The sequence below is a fragment of the Myxocyprinus asiaticus genome, chromosome 17, assembly GCF_019703515.2.
Source record: "Myxocyprinus asiaticus isolate MX2 ecotype Aquarium Trade chromosome 17, UBuf_Myxa_2, whole genome shotgun sequence".
NCBI classification, from domain to species: Eukaryota; Metazoa; Chordata; class Actinopteri; order Cypriniformes; family Catostomidae; genus Myxocyprinus; species Myxocyprinus asiaticus.
Window position 1 is genome coordinate 11,889,847 of NC_059360.1, and position 14,818 is coordinate 11,904,664.

The 14,818-nt window shown below is 34.9% G+C and overlaps 1 long non-coding RNA gene across 1 annotated transcript; it reads left to right on the top strand.

The window, feature by feature from the left end:
- Positions 1–9: 9 nt before the first annotated feature.
- On the top strand, positions 10–8,650 carry LOC127455225 (uncharacterized). The gene is made up of 3 exons (XR_007899646.1): positions 10–139; positions 2,940–3,061; positions 6,957–8,650. It is a non-coding gene; the product is annotated as an uncharacterized LOC127455225 (long non-coding RNA).
- The last annotated feature ends 6,168 nt before the right edge of the window (positions 8,651–14,818 follow it).

The following is a 14,818-nucleotide window of genomic DNA, read 5'->3' on the forward strand; positions in this document are numbered from 1 at the left end:
CGCTCTAAAAATATTGCATGTATTCAGCCATTCGTCCCCGTGTTATGACTCTATTGCCCACGGCGAGAAGAGAACGGAGAATGTGGGGCAGTTCTGTATTTCATAAAGGTTGCTGTCATGATGAGTATGCTTAAGGATGGTGATGTATTGTTGTTTAGTTATTTGTATGTGTGTGTGTGTGTGTGTGTGTGATTTTTCAGTAACTGTATCTGAATTATGAACGTAGGTGAGTCTGCTGTTAGGTTTTCCACTATTTTGACTCAAGGTACGTTTACACGACAACGATGTACTAAAAACGGAAACGTTTTAACTTTGCGTTTTTGAAAAGCTTCGCGTACAGACGACAACGTTGTCAAAACGATTCCCCGTTCACACGGATCCGCGAAAACGGCTAAAAACGCTGTACTATACATGCCAGGCCAGTAGTTGACTATGTCACTTTGTAAAGAAACACTACGCGCCTGCGCACATAAACATTCTTCCACAGAGCGGTGAATACAAACAATGAAGATGGCGAAAGCATCGAGCAATTTTGTCTGGACGGACGATTAGGTTGCTTTATTACTACAATTACTTTGCTGCACATACACAGTCCTGTAGGCCGCCATTGTAGTTTTGAATGCCTCGCGCGTTGTTTTGAAGTACTCGCGCGCATGCGTATAGACTGAACTCTCAAGATTACTCAATAAACTCTGCTCATTTTTACCATAACATCGTCTCCTACCTTTTTCTGTATTCCCCCTGCTGACTCTTGGGCTGGTAGGAGAGTAAGTTAACATAACAAGCTGTTGATGTTGACTGGTTTTGGATATCAGACAGAACTCTGATATATGGATATCTTATGACGGAGAGAGAGGTCTTGTGGACACTGGATCTAACATGCATTTTCACTGCCTCATGATTTCATATTCTAAGCATATCATTGAATACTGTACATGGCTTCACATCTCTGTCTATAGGCTATATACATAAGCGGTGGGTGAATGAATTGCAGGGTAAAGGTACATCAAATAAAATAAAATAAATAAATAACATTTAAAATACAAATACATTTTTCCTATCTGAATCCATACATTAATTTCAAGATTTTCAAATTGCAGGTTCTGACTACTGTACAATGTTCACACTCCATACAAAACACTCCAAACGAATAAATTGTTGATTATTGTTATTTGCACTGACACCTGTATTCATATTGATAATTATCCATATCAAACTGATGCCTATCAATCCATCATTCTTTATATAACACGTAATACGTGTGCGCATGACGTCATCGTTTTCACAAATTCGCGTTTCTGTATGTTTACACGGACACGATAACGGCATCGTTTTCAAAAACGTGCACTCTGAAACCCGTTTTCAAAAGTTTGCGTTGTCAGGCCCCAAAACGCCGTTGTCGTGTAAACGAACAGCCAAAAGGCATAAAAAGGTTTCCGTTTTTAGTTGAAAACTTTGTCGTGTAAACGGCCCCTAAAAGCAGTTCCCATATTTGACTATATTACTTTGTTCAATTTCTTTTTTTTTTTTTTTTTTTTATTTATTTATTTTATTGTTATTAATATAGCCTACACATGGCGGCCAAAAGTTTTAAATAATGTACAGATTTTGCTGTTTCGGAAGAAAATTGGTACTTTAATTCACCAAAGTGGCATTCAACTGATCACAAAGTATAATCAGGACATTACTGATGTAAAAAACAGCACCATCACTATTTGAAAATAATTTTGATTCAATCTAGACAGGCCCCATTTCCAGCAGCCATCACTCCAACACCTTATCCTTGAATAATCATACTAAATTGCTAATTTGGAACTAGAAAATCACTTGCCATTATATCAAACACAGCTGAAAGCTATTTGGTTTGTTAAATGAAGCTTAACATTGTCTTTGTGTTTGTTTTTGAGTTGCTTCAGTATGCAATAGACTGGCATGTCTTAAGGTCAATATCAGGTATAAAATGGCAAAAAAGCTTTCTCTAGAAACTTGTCAGTCAATCATTGTTTTGAGGAATGAAGGCTATACAATGCTTGAAATTGGCAAAAATCTGAAGATCTCATACAAAGGTGCACACTACAGTCTTCAAAGACAAAGGACAACTGGCTCTAACAAGGACAGAAAGAGATGTGGAAGGCCAGATGTACAACTAAACAAGAGGATAAGTACATCAGAGTCCCTAGTTTGAGAAACAGATGCCTCACATGTCCTCAGCTGACAGCTTCATTTAATTGTACCCGCTCAACACCAGTTTCATGTACAACAGTAAAGAGAAGACTCAGGGGGGTGGCATTATGGGAAGAATTGCAAAGAAAAAGCCACTTTTGAAACAGAAAAACAAAAAGAAAAGGTTAGAGTGGGCAAAGAAACACAGACATTGGACGACAGATAATTGGAAAAGAGTGTTATGGATCTTAACCCCACTGAGCTTTTGTGGGATCAGCTAGACTGTAAGGTGCATGAGAAGTGCCCAACAAGACAGCCACATCTGTGGCAGGTGCTACAGGAAGTGTGGGGTGAAATGTCATCTGAGTATCTGGACAAACTGACAGCTAGAATACCAAGGATCTGCAAAGCTGTCATTGCTGCACATGGAGGATTTTTTGATGAGAACTCTTTGAAGTAGTTTAAGAAGTTCTGAAGATTTTTTTTTCAAATTGTAATAGTAATTTTTCACGTTATTAATGTCTGGACTATACATTGTGATCAGTTGAATGCCACTTTAGTGAATAAAAGTACCAATTTTGTTCCATAAGAGTAAAAGCTGTACATTATTCCAAACTTCTGTCTGCAGGTGTATAAATGATCATAAGTTATTAATTTGTGTGTGTGTGTGTATATATATATTTGTTTCAAGTAGGCTTAATTATTAATTGTAATTCTGCTTCTTCTTCTTCTTCTTCTTTATTTATTTTATTTTTTTATTTTTTTTTTGGAATTAGACGAATATTTTAAAATGGGCTTTCCACTATTGTACTGAATACAAGCATACACAAGGGGACGCCATATGCATAAAGATCAGGAGGGACACAGTGCTCAGTGTCTACACATTTTTGCAACTAAGGTAGGTGTCCTTACTGTTTAGATCAGAACATCAGCCTTTATACATTGTTTTATAATTTAAAACCTAAAAAAAAACTTTTTTGGGACTTTTGACTTAAATAAAAAAAAATAAAAAAATATTGAAAATAAATACCACTTAGCCTGCATTCTAAAACTTTGTTATCTAATGCTATGACATATTTAGTTGTACAAAAGTGTACAAAAGGTCTTTCCATTGTCTCATTGCAGGGAGTTTGGTTTGGAGAACCTTTAAAGAGTTACTGACCACATTTGCTTTTAGAGTGTACAGCTCTTTAATAGATGGTGAAAGCCAGTGCAACTCCTTACACTACTCCCTATAATTTGGTCTAAGAAGCAAATAGGCAAGTTACAATAAAAAAATAAAATAAAAAAATACATGAGGTTGCACAATGCATATTATTGATAACTTTTGACATGAATAAATATAGCAGCAATGTTACAAATGCTGTTTCATATGACCTGGAATCAACCATCTAATCTACATATAGAAAAACAGCAACTATCATAATTTTCTGACAATAAATATTCCTGATTTTTTGTTTTCTTCTGATAAACGTTTTTTATTTATTTTCTTATTTTTTTCTGTGTAGGCCTAATGTGTTTTTCTATCTTAGAATCCTCAATAAATAAATAAATAAATAAATAAATAATAATTACAAAAATAAAATAAAATACAAATCCAACCCAAAATAATAATAATAAAATCATTACTGTAATGTGCCCAGATGATTTACGTTTTACTTGTGTAATTCTTATTACAGAATAAATATTTCTGACAAATATGCTTAAAAAAAAGTTAACGTCCTCAAAGTTTTTTCCTTTGTAATGTATATTTTATAACTCAGGAATCAGGGTGAATTTCATTACTATAATAATATCTCATTACTGTAATGTGCCTAGAGGATTGAAGTTTTACTAGTGCATTATTAATTACACAATAAATATTCCTGACACATTTGCTTCAGGGAAAAAAGTTAACTTTCCTATTTATTTATTTATTATTATTATTATTATTATTATTATTTTTATTTATTTTTTTTGTAATGTGTATTTTATAACAGGGTGATAAAGCCTCAAAAAGAACAAAAATAAAAAAAATCCAAGCCAAAATAATAATAATAAAACTCATTAATGTAATGTGCTCTGATGTTTTACTTTTGTAATTCTAATAATTCTCAATGATGATTCTTATTACAACAATACAGAAATACAGTTCTCTTGTTAATTATCCTGTCTATACACAATTATTTTTAATCATGAATTAAATAATAAAACAAATATTGATTTATTAATTTTGTTATTTTAATGATAATTGGAATGCTTAATTGTCACTAAATAACATCAAAATGCAAAGAAAAACCCAAAATGAATTATTGTATTTCCACTATCCTTGTTTCTGCACAATTATGTTAAATTAAATTCAAAAACAAACCCAGGATGTTTTTTGATTCTGGGTGCCTCCGAAGAGGCCGCCCACAGAAAACACTCCAGAGAACAGGATTAGATAACTAGGGGGAATATGTGGTGGTGGTGACCCACTAAACTTTTGACCCAGTAGAGGAACACTGCAAGTTTAATTGACCCATGGTCTCTATCAGAAAAGCTGTGAGTAATGGGTGACATCAGGGAACGTCCTGGCCGCCTTGTCATTTGAGGGCATGGGATCTGAAAGGGTGAGGTTATAGGAGATGTATTGACTGCACAGTTCACTAGTACAATGGTATGCCCCCCAAACTATGCTGGGGGGTCACAGAGAGGTTGCTTGTTGTAGTTATGGAACTTTAAAGTTGGTTGTAATATATGGAAAAGTTTCAATGCCTTAATCGAGACACAACAGCATTTTTTTTTTTTTTTTTATGAGCACAATTAGCTGATTAAATAACAATTTCTTCACAAACTATGATCCAGTGTCCAAATTCCTGCTAAATAACAATAAAATACAGAGGTCTGTCAGTGCAAGTGGCACAGCTTTGGTTGAACCTTAATGAACTCTTAAATGCATGGGTGTTTAGCCAAACATAATTACATACTCTGGTATTTAGTGACCCAGCACATTTATTTGTGATACTGTATATCTATCACAAATGGATCTACAGAATGCCCAGATAATGTCAAACTTTCAAGACATTTTCAAGACCATTAGAAAATAGTAGAATAGAATATATTGTATATATAATGATGTTTTATTTTTCATATATCAAAGAGATGATTGAACAAATATAGAACATGTGGATAGGGAGTTTGGAGGGAGAGAGAGCAAATGTACGTATTTTTATTATTATACAGTAAATGTATTAAAATTATTATATTAAAATCATTACCAATTCTGTTATGTAAGCTGGGCTGTTTTCGAAATTGCCCCATATCCACTTATAGTGCACTTCTATTTGTGTCACGATTTTGTAGTGGTATCATAATTCGTTTACTACATACTGTACAGTATGTTAACTGGTTCTTACACTCAATGCATTGTGATTTCACTTGCCGAAGGTATATTGCCCATGATCCACCACAGGAGTAGAAAGTCACTGATTGATTAAAATTATTCTGTTAAAATATTGTTATGATTATGCAGATGTAATCATAAAGATGTTTTATTTTGCCATTAACTCAGATTAATGGCAAGAGACTTTTATTATTATTATTATTATTATTATTATTATTACTAATTTACTGAGGTGACATTATTATCAACTCAGAACTGATATTATAATTTTCTAGATGTTTTAAACATTTGGTAACATGCAGTGTTTTCAATTAGATTGCTATAAAGCCACATGAGGGCGCTATGCGATTATAATCCTCACTCTTCTGCATTCAGCTCTGCCCAGCTTGGAAAGAAAGTTTCAAGATGCTAAATAATAAATAAACACATACACTTGTTCATCTGTGTTTATTATTGTTGCAATTAAAATGTTTGCTAAATAAGCTTAAAAAATGTTAAATAATCTAAAAATATTTAATGCTAATATTTAACCACACCACGCATGACCTTTTTTATTTAAACATAGCCTAACCTAAGGCTGGATTTGAAAAGGGTAATGGGTGTAACCGCTTCTGCTTTGCATCTCATGAATACAAGTTTTTACTAGTAAGAATGCAATTGTAGAGCTCTGTAATTGCCATTTTTACTAGTAAAAAATCAGTTAGAGTGCTCTGTTATTGATTTATTACTAGTTAGAATGGAGCTGCAGAGCGCTTTAATTGAAATTCTTACTAGTATGAATGCAATTGCAGAGCTCCATATTTGGAATTCGTACTAGTAAAAAATTTATTGTAGAGCCCTGCAATTGCAATTAGAAAAAATGCAATTATGTCGAGTAACGCTGGGAATATTTAAAGATAAATCGGCTTGCCATATATTCAGTTTGTTTTATATCATTTAAACACTGTTCTTATTCACTGTTTATTAACGTTTTGGACTGTTTATGGGGACAAATTAAAGCACATGCAAAGCTGTGTGCTAGTGATGAACCTGTACAAGTTTGTAAACCTGTTTCATGTATATTTGCATAGTGATTTCCTCACAAATATTGTTATTATAGTTAAGATATATATTTTATGTGCCATTTATCCAGGAAAGTGGTATATTTATACATATTTATGAGTTATAAACAACTCTGTGCGCGCATGCGCACTAACGCACAACACAGAGCCATTCCAACAGCTTGCTGATTAGGTGTCAGGTTTCAGCCACTCTGTTGAAGCAATACAGAGTGCATATCTGTACATATAATGGCACATTTTCTCTTCTATTATTTATTAATCGTTTGTAGCTTAATCTATTTGAGTTTAGTAATTGCTGTTATTATATTTATTGTGATTATGTTACACTGCATATACTTATGCTTTGCATTATATTTTCTGTCTTACAGGAAACCACATAAATACGCATACTCAAGCAAACTAAGCTCAACTGCATCATTGTATTGAGTGTGGTGACAATAAATGGGTTATTCCCAAACCCCATCAGTTCTATATTGAAGTCTCTAACCGGACACCCCGGGTCTGTTATCCACCGGCATATAAAACATAAATGGTATAGAACCGTTTTTTCATAAGCAGCTATACTTTTTTTGCTGGTTGTGCCACCATTAGCAGCAACAACTGCAACCAAACGCTTCCGATAACTGGGGATCAGTCTTTCACAACGCTGTGATGGAATTTTGGCCCACTCTTCTTTGCATAACTGCTTTAGTTCAGCCACATTGGAGGGTTTTCGAGCATGAACTGCCCATTTAAGGTCCTGCCACAGCATCTCAATTGGGTTCAAGTCAGGACTTTGACTAGGCCACTCCAAAACTTTAATTTAGCTTCTTTTGAGCCATTCAGAGGTGGACTTACTCCTATGCTTTGGCTCATTGTCTTGCTGCATAATCCAGTTGAGTTTGAGCTTCAGCTCATGGACTGATGACGAGACGTTGTCCTTTAGGATTTTCTGGTAGAGAAAATGAGGAATATTTCCCTCAATTATTGCAAGTCACCCTGGCCCTGAAGCAGCAATGCCACATCATCACACTACCATCACCATGCTTGACAGTAGGTATGATGTTCTTTTTTGTGGAATTCTGTGATTGATTTACACCAGATGTAATGGGACCCCTGTCTTCCAAACATTTCCTCTTTTGACTCATCAGTCCACAGAACATTCTCCCAAAAGGTTTGAGGATCATCAAGGTATGTTTTGGCAAAATTCAGACAAGATTAATGTTCTTCTGGGTTAGCAGTGGTTTTTGCCTCGCCACTCTTCCATGGATGGCATTTTTGGCCAGTGCCTTTCTGATAGTGGAGTCATGAACAGCGACCTTTATTGATGCGAGAGAGGCCTGCAGATCCTTGGATGTTGTCCTAGGCATTTTTGTGACTTCCAGGATGAATTGTCGCTGTGCTCTTGGAAGAATTTTGGAAGGTCGGCCACTTCTGGGAAGGTTCACTACTGTTCCAGGTTTTCTCCATTTGGAGATAATGGTGGTTCTGTGGAGTCCAGACTGATGTATTTCAATCACCTTTTTCCTCATCATTTCTGGATTTTCTTTCGACCTTGGCATAGTGTGCTACTGGGTGAGAACTTTTAGCCAACTTCATGCTGCTAAAAAAGTTCTGTTTAGGTGTTGATTTGATTGAACAGGGCTGGCAGTAATCCGGCCTGGGTGTGTCTAGTCCAGCTGAACCCCATTATTAATGCAGTTTCATAGATTTGGGGATTTCATAGGAGGGGGCAAATACTTATTCACACAGGCCCAGTTGGTATTGGATAACTTTTGCTTCAATAAATAACATTATCACTTAAAAACTGTATTTTGTGTTTACTCAGATTGCCTTTATTTTATGTTAGATTTTGTTTGAATTTTTGAAAAACATTAGTATGAGATCTACACACACAAAAAAAAGAAGAAATCACAGCACTGTATTACAATAAGCTAATGAGAATCACTATTGAGAACAATGGGAATTACAAAAAACATACAGAAAAAGTACAATATTGGACACAGTAATGAGAATTTAGGAGGAGGGAAATGTGCTGTGTATGAAAATAATGTCACAAGCAAAAACAAACCTTATAGGTCCTAATAATAGGCTTCATGTTATTTATGCAATATATATATATAGATATAGATATAGATATAGATATAGATATATATTTATATATATAAAACTTACATTGAAACAAGCACTAATATATAATCATAAATATATTGACTTTATACTTTGTCTCAAAGAACCTACAAGAAATGTGTTAGTCATCATTTATTTTAATTGTTTCTTTGCGAATATTGCGAAAATTGTTTCTTTGCGAGTTAATTAGACACATTTCTACAGGTATAAATATCTGATAAATTTATGTTTACATGCCATGTATGTATGTACACTGATTTTATGGCATGTAAAAATATAATTTTATTAAATATTTAAAGTATAAAGTCAATATATTTATGATTATATTTTAATGTTTGTTTTGAGCAAAAAAAGCTTGATATAAATTGAATCTGGCTATTTGATCCTATTATGTAAAAAGTTGGGAAAAATCTTCCAGTGGACTTTTTACATAATAGGATCAAATAGGCAGATTCAATTTATTTCAAGCTTTATTTGCAAGAGTACATTTCCAGTATAAGACACTATATAAGACATTATACATACAGATATAAAACAAACTGAATTGAAAGTTTAATTTTCTGAAGTTTAAAATTTCAAACCTGTTATTTTCTCTTGCTGCTAAGTCTATATCGAGCAAACGCTGTGTCTCTCTCTCTCATGGGATTTCGCTTTTGACACTGATTCAGATGACAGTGAGTGAGCGTTTTTAGGTGTGAAGAGACACGGCAGCTTGCCCTCTTGCCTCCATTCTCAGTAATCCACCCCCCGTGTTTATGAGGGGGACCTACACAAGGGCATAGATTTGGCTTGAACATTGGGGGGGTTACAGTGTGAAGAATTTATATGTTTCCATTGATCATTGTATAAATATTTGGGGTGTTGTACTTGCTTGTTTTGATTATTTGGGGGGTATGTGAACCCCTAGACTACTGATGTCTACAAAAGCTAATTAGAGTCAGGAGTTGGCAAACCTGGCATCCAATTAATGAAATTATTTGGAGGTGTGGCTTAGACCTACTTTGACTTAAAAAGCACTCAAACATTTTGACTTTACTATTCACAAGAGGCATCTGCTAATGTGGACCATGCCTTGCAAAAAAAGAGATCTCAGAAGACCTACGATCAAGAATTGTTGCTTTGCATTAATCTGGAAAGAGTTACAAAGTTATCTCGAAGAGCTTGGATATTCATCTGTCAACAGTTAGACAAATTGTCTATAAATGGAGATGATTTAGTACTGTGGATGCTCTCCCTACAGAAGTGGCTGACCAGCCAAGATGACTCAAAGGACACACTGCAGAATGCTCAAGGAGTTAAAAAAGAACCCTAGAGTGACAGCTTAAGACTTGAAGGAAACATTGGACAGGTTAACATATCTGTTCATAAGTCTACGAAACTGAAAACATTAAACAGGCATGGTGTCCATTGCAGGACACCACAAAGACATTGCTGTGTGCCTGAAGTTTGCCAAAGACCAATTTACACTCCACAATGCTACTGGGAAAATGTTTTGTGAATTGATGAAACTTAGGTTGAATTGTTTGGGAAGAACACGCAGCACTACCTATGGCCTAAAAATGGCACCGCATATCAACATGAAGACATCATCCCAACAGTGAAGTATGGTGGAGGGAGCATCATGATTTGGGGCTGTTTTGTTGCTTTGTGGCCTGGACTGCTTGCCATCATCACGGGAAAAATTAATTCCCAAGTTAATCAAGATATCCTTCTGGATAATATCAGGTTGGCTGTATGTTAGCTGAAGCTCAGTAGAAGTTGGGTGATGCAGCCAGACAATGACCCTAAACATCTAAATAAATCCTCTAAAATATAGTTTCAAAAAAAGAAGTTCCAGCTTTTGGAGTGGCCCAGTCAGAGCCTAGACCTTAACCCAATAGAGATGCTGTGGAATTACCTAGCTGTTCACACCAGACATCCTAAAAATATGGCTGATCTGAAGCAGTTCTGTAAAGAAGAATGTTGTGCAGGTCTAATCTGCAGCTACTGGAAACGCTTTGTTGAGGTTATTGCTGCCAAAGGAGGATCGACCAGTTAATAAATACAAGGGTTCACTTACATTTTCCACAGCACAGTGAATGTTTAATGGGATGTGTTCAATAAAGATATGAAAGATTATAATTATTTGTGTGTTGTTAGCTTAAGCACATTGTGTTTGTCTTTACTTGTGACTTTGATGAAGATTAAACCACATTTTATGACCACTTAAATGTAGAAAACCAGCTAATTCCAAATGGTTCACATACTTTTTCTTGCTACTGTAAAAAAAATAAAAAAAATAACCAACTACTTTTACAAGTTTGTTCGTGTGCAGTTAAATTGTGTGGTAGCTCAACTGATAGAGTGTTACACTTTCAATGCAAAGCTCCGGGGTATGAGTACTGAAGAGCACGCAAGTCGACACAAGAGCCGAAAATATCATAGAAGCACCACAAAATAATAATTTATTTATTTATTTTTTTTTTTTCAACAATTGTGTTTTTCATGTCACATTTGCTTGTTATGACACTATTAGTTAAGTTTAGGTTTAACTCTTGTGCAACCTTCGGGACATTTTTGTCTTTTTCATTTTTGTTTTTCCGATAATTTTGGCTGTGTTAATGCCAACGGCATAAATGTTGACAAAGGTGTGTATTTTTGGGGTAATTTTGATATTTCAACCTCAGTCCCTATAATACATCTATAATACACTGTGTACACAAAATAGTTACACTCAGGACCTTAAGAAAAAAATGTCCCCATTGAAACCCATTAAAACTGCAATATTTGATCCCAGTGCCATCAGATCATAAAATCATGAATTCTATGATATTCTGCTTTCATTCCGGAGCCCTGGCTTCAAAATTTAAATTTTTAATATTTTCCACCAGATGGTGCCATTTTTCTCATGTTTAGCTTATGGAGCAAATACGTGCTTTTTCCCTATTTTCTGTTTGCTGTATTATAGAGCACTGCAGGCCAGTTGAATAAATGAAGCAGCTAAAATTGTGTGGGTGTGTTGGCATGGATTTTCAGAGTGTGTTTTACTGCACAAAAAATAATAATGCATCAAAATCAATGTTGCTGCTAATTATTGACATATCCCAGACTGTGATAATACAAAATAAATAAATAAGCAAATAAATAAAAAAATTATTCCCCTTAGCATTTAGTATATGGAAATAATTACATGTTTGTTTGTTTTTTCATAAGAAACAACAGTGGCATTATATAAACAGACTAGCATTTAAAGGGTTAAAATCCTGAAAATAAATGAACATTTGGTAGTTATGATCAGGACTGATGTTGGTTAAAAAAATTAAATAAATAATAATCACTAATTGAAAGTAGAAAATAATATTAATATATATTATTGTGGCATATTTTAGTCCTCTAAGGACCTCTGAGTAACTTTTTTAAATTGACGCACAACGGTTAAGGTTTAAGGTTTAAGGTTTAGAGTAGGGAGGTAGGCTTTGTTGATTTAATTAAAAGTTGACAGAGCATTAACCTTAAAAACATCATCTGTTGTTAAAGCAACTTATGTTATTTCTTAATGTAGTAATAAACACAATTATTATTATTAACATTATTAATGTTATTCAGCATTATATTTTATAATGATACAGTATAATATTTTAAAATTTAAATAATTAAATGTTACTAATATATAATAAAGTAGTATGATATAATGTAATATAATATAATATTGTACTCCAGCCAGCCTTAGGCCTGGCGGTCCTGTCCTTGCAAAGACAGGGACCTCTGAATGCCCCCAGTTCACATTTCTAGCTTGGTTTTGCCAACAGCAAGGGCCACGTTTTGCTGACATTTTGACAACTCTGCGCTCTCGACCTCTTGCTCCTTCCCTCCCTCCTCCATCGTGTTGGCACAGAGGGAGTGAATCCCCCCTTGCCGGTAGGGTGAAGGTCCCTGGGACTAGGCTGTTAATATAATCAGAAGGGTGGTATGCTCAATTAGGCACTCATAAGGGCCGAGGAAGGGTCTGGGGCCCCAGCAGAGGGCAGGCAGCCCTACCCCTGAGAGCCATTAATTGTGGATGACAGTGTGTAAACATTTGGGTGAATAGGCAGTGCAGGTGTTGGACACACCACTCATTGGACACTGTCTCAATGGTTCATTTCACACCCCGCTTTCCTCTAACTTTCTCTCTTTCTCTGTCTCAATCACTGTCCATCAGACAAGATGATCGAAAGATAAGTTGGGCAGCTTGACTTTGCTATATTTAATTTATTAATATCTGTGTGTGTGTGTGTGTGTGTGTGTGTGTGTGTGTGTGTGTGTTGAGGGGTATTATTTAGAGCACTGTTTCCCACTAGTTTGTGTGTGTGTGTGTGTGTGTGTGTGTGTGTGTGTGTGTGTGTGTGTGTGTGTGTGTGGGTGTGTGTGTTTTATGTATCCCCAAACACCCCATGAGTACCCTTAATGGACACCAAACCAGAAATGTGTTCCTGTTAACTTACTGGATATCATTAAGCATTATAATTAATATTATTAAAGTGGCTATTATTGCAATGAATTATTCACTTTTAAACTAAATTAAGCAATACTATGGGTGAAAAACAGACTCACCAAGACAGTAGCTTCTTGATATATAAATTTTTTCAGTGTTGTCCACAAAAAGTTATACAGTACTAAAATTATATTGTTTTATTTCCTTTAAAAGAAAATGGAAAAAACATCAGATTAATCATGATTTGTTATTTTAATCTATTGACACCCTTAATATTCCCCATTCACCCATAACTCATAATTTCTGTTGTCTTTTTCAGGTTTAAAAATGTAAAATCAATATCTTTCCAAGTATCCCCTGGTACCTGTTTAAATACTTCCTGGGATGTGTGTACCCCTGGTTGGCAATCTCTGCTTTAGGGAACACCCTAATGAACATGTAAAAGGTGAAACAGGCCGGTGACTGGACTATCTGAAAACTTTGGACAGGCCTGATATCATGTGACTCCTTCAGATACAGGAACTTGTGAAAATTGCAGCCTGTATAGGTAAAAGACATGGAATTCAACAAATGAAAGCCAGATGAGGGACTTTAAAGTGAAAGGGCTCTCCATCTGACCTCACATTCTCTTGTTTGAAGTCCCTCTATATCTATCTCTTTTCTTCATTCTTACACGATTAGGTCAAAAAGGCACTTACAAGAAATATGGAAGATGTATTGACCACAGTTTAGGTCTGAAAGGACTTGTCTTATTGTATAAGTCCCAAAACTTACAATATTTAATCTTAACGTATTGTGATACCACAGCTCAGGTTTACACAACCATAGTCACAAATTAGATCTACATTTAGTCCACATTGATCTGTACTCTTACTTTATGCCAACAATTGTCTAATGTATGTCTATTTTTATTTCTCCAAAGGAATTTAAGGAGAAACATCTGAGACAAAGTTGATACTAACAAGAGCAACCTCTGAGCTTAAAGGGATTGTTCACCCAAAAATTTAAATTCTCTCATCATTTACTCACCCTCATGCCATCCCAAATGTGTATGACTTTCAGAACACAAACAAATATTTTTAGAAGAATATTTCAGCTCTGTAGGTACATACTGTAAAATGCAAGTGAATGGTGGTCACACCTTTAAAGCTCCAAAGATTACATAAAAGCAGCACAAAAGTAATCCAGAAGACTCCAGTGGTTAAATCTATGTCTTAAGAAGTGATATGATGTGTGGGTGAAAAACATATTAATATTTAAGTAATTTTCTACTAAAAATCTCCATTTTCAATTCCACACTCTGTAAGTGAAAGTGAAACTGGAGATTTACTGTAAAGTAAAAAATAAAATAAAACATTTAATATTGATCTGTTTCTCAACCAAAGCGATTGCGTCCCTTCAGAAGATATATATTAAACAACTGGAGTCGTATGGATTACTTTTATGCTGCCTTTATGTGATTTTTGGAGCTTCAAATGTCTGCCCACCATTCACTTGCATTGAAAGGATCTACAGAGCTGAAATATTCTCCTAAAAATCTTCTTTTGTGTTCAGCCGAAGAAAGAAATTCACACATCTGGGATGGAATGAGGGTGAGTAAATGATGAGATAATTATCATTTTTGGGTGAACTATCCCTTTAAATATATCTCTGTGAAAACATAATGAA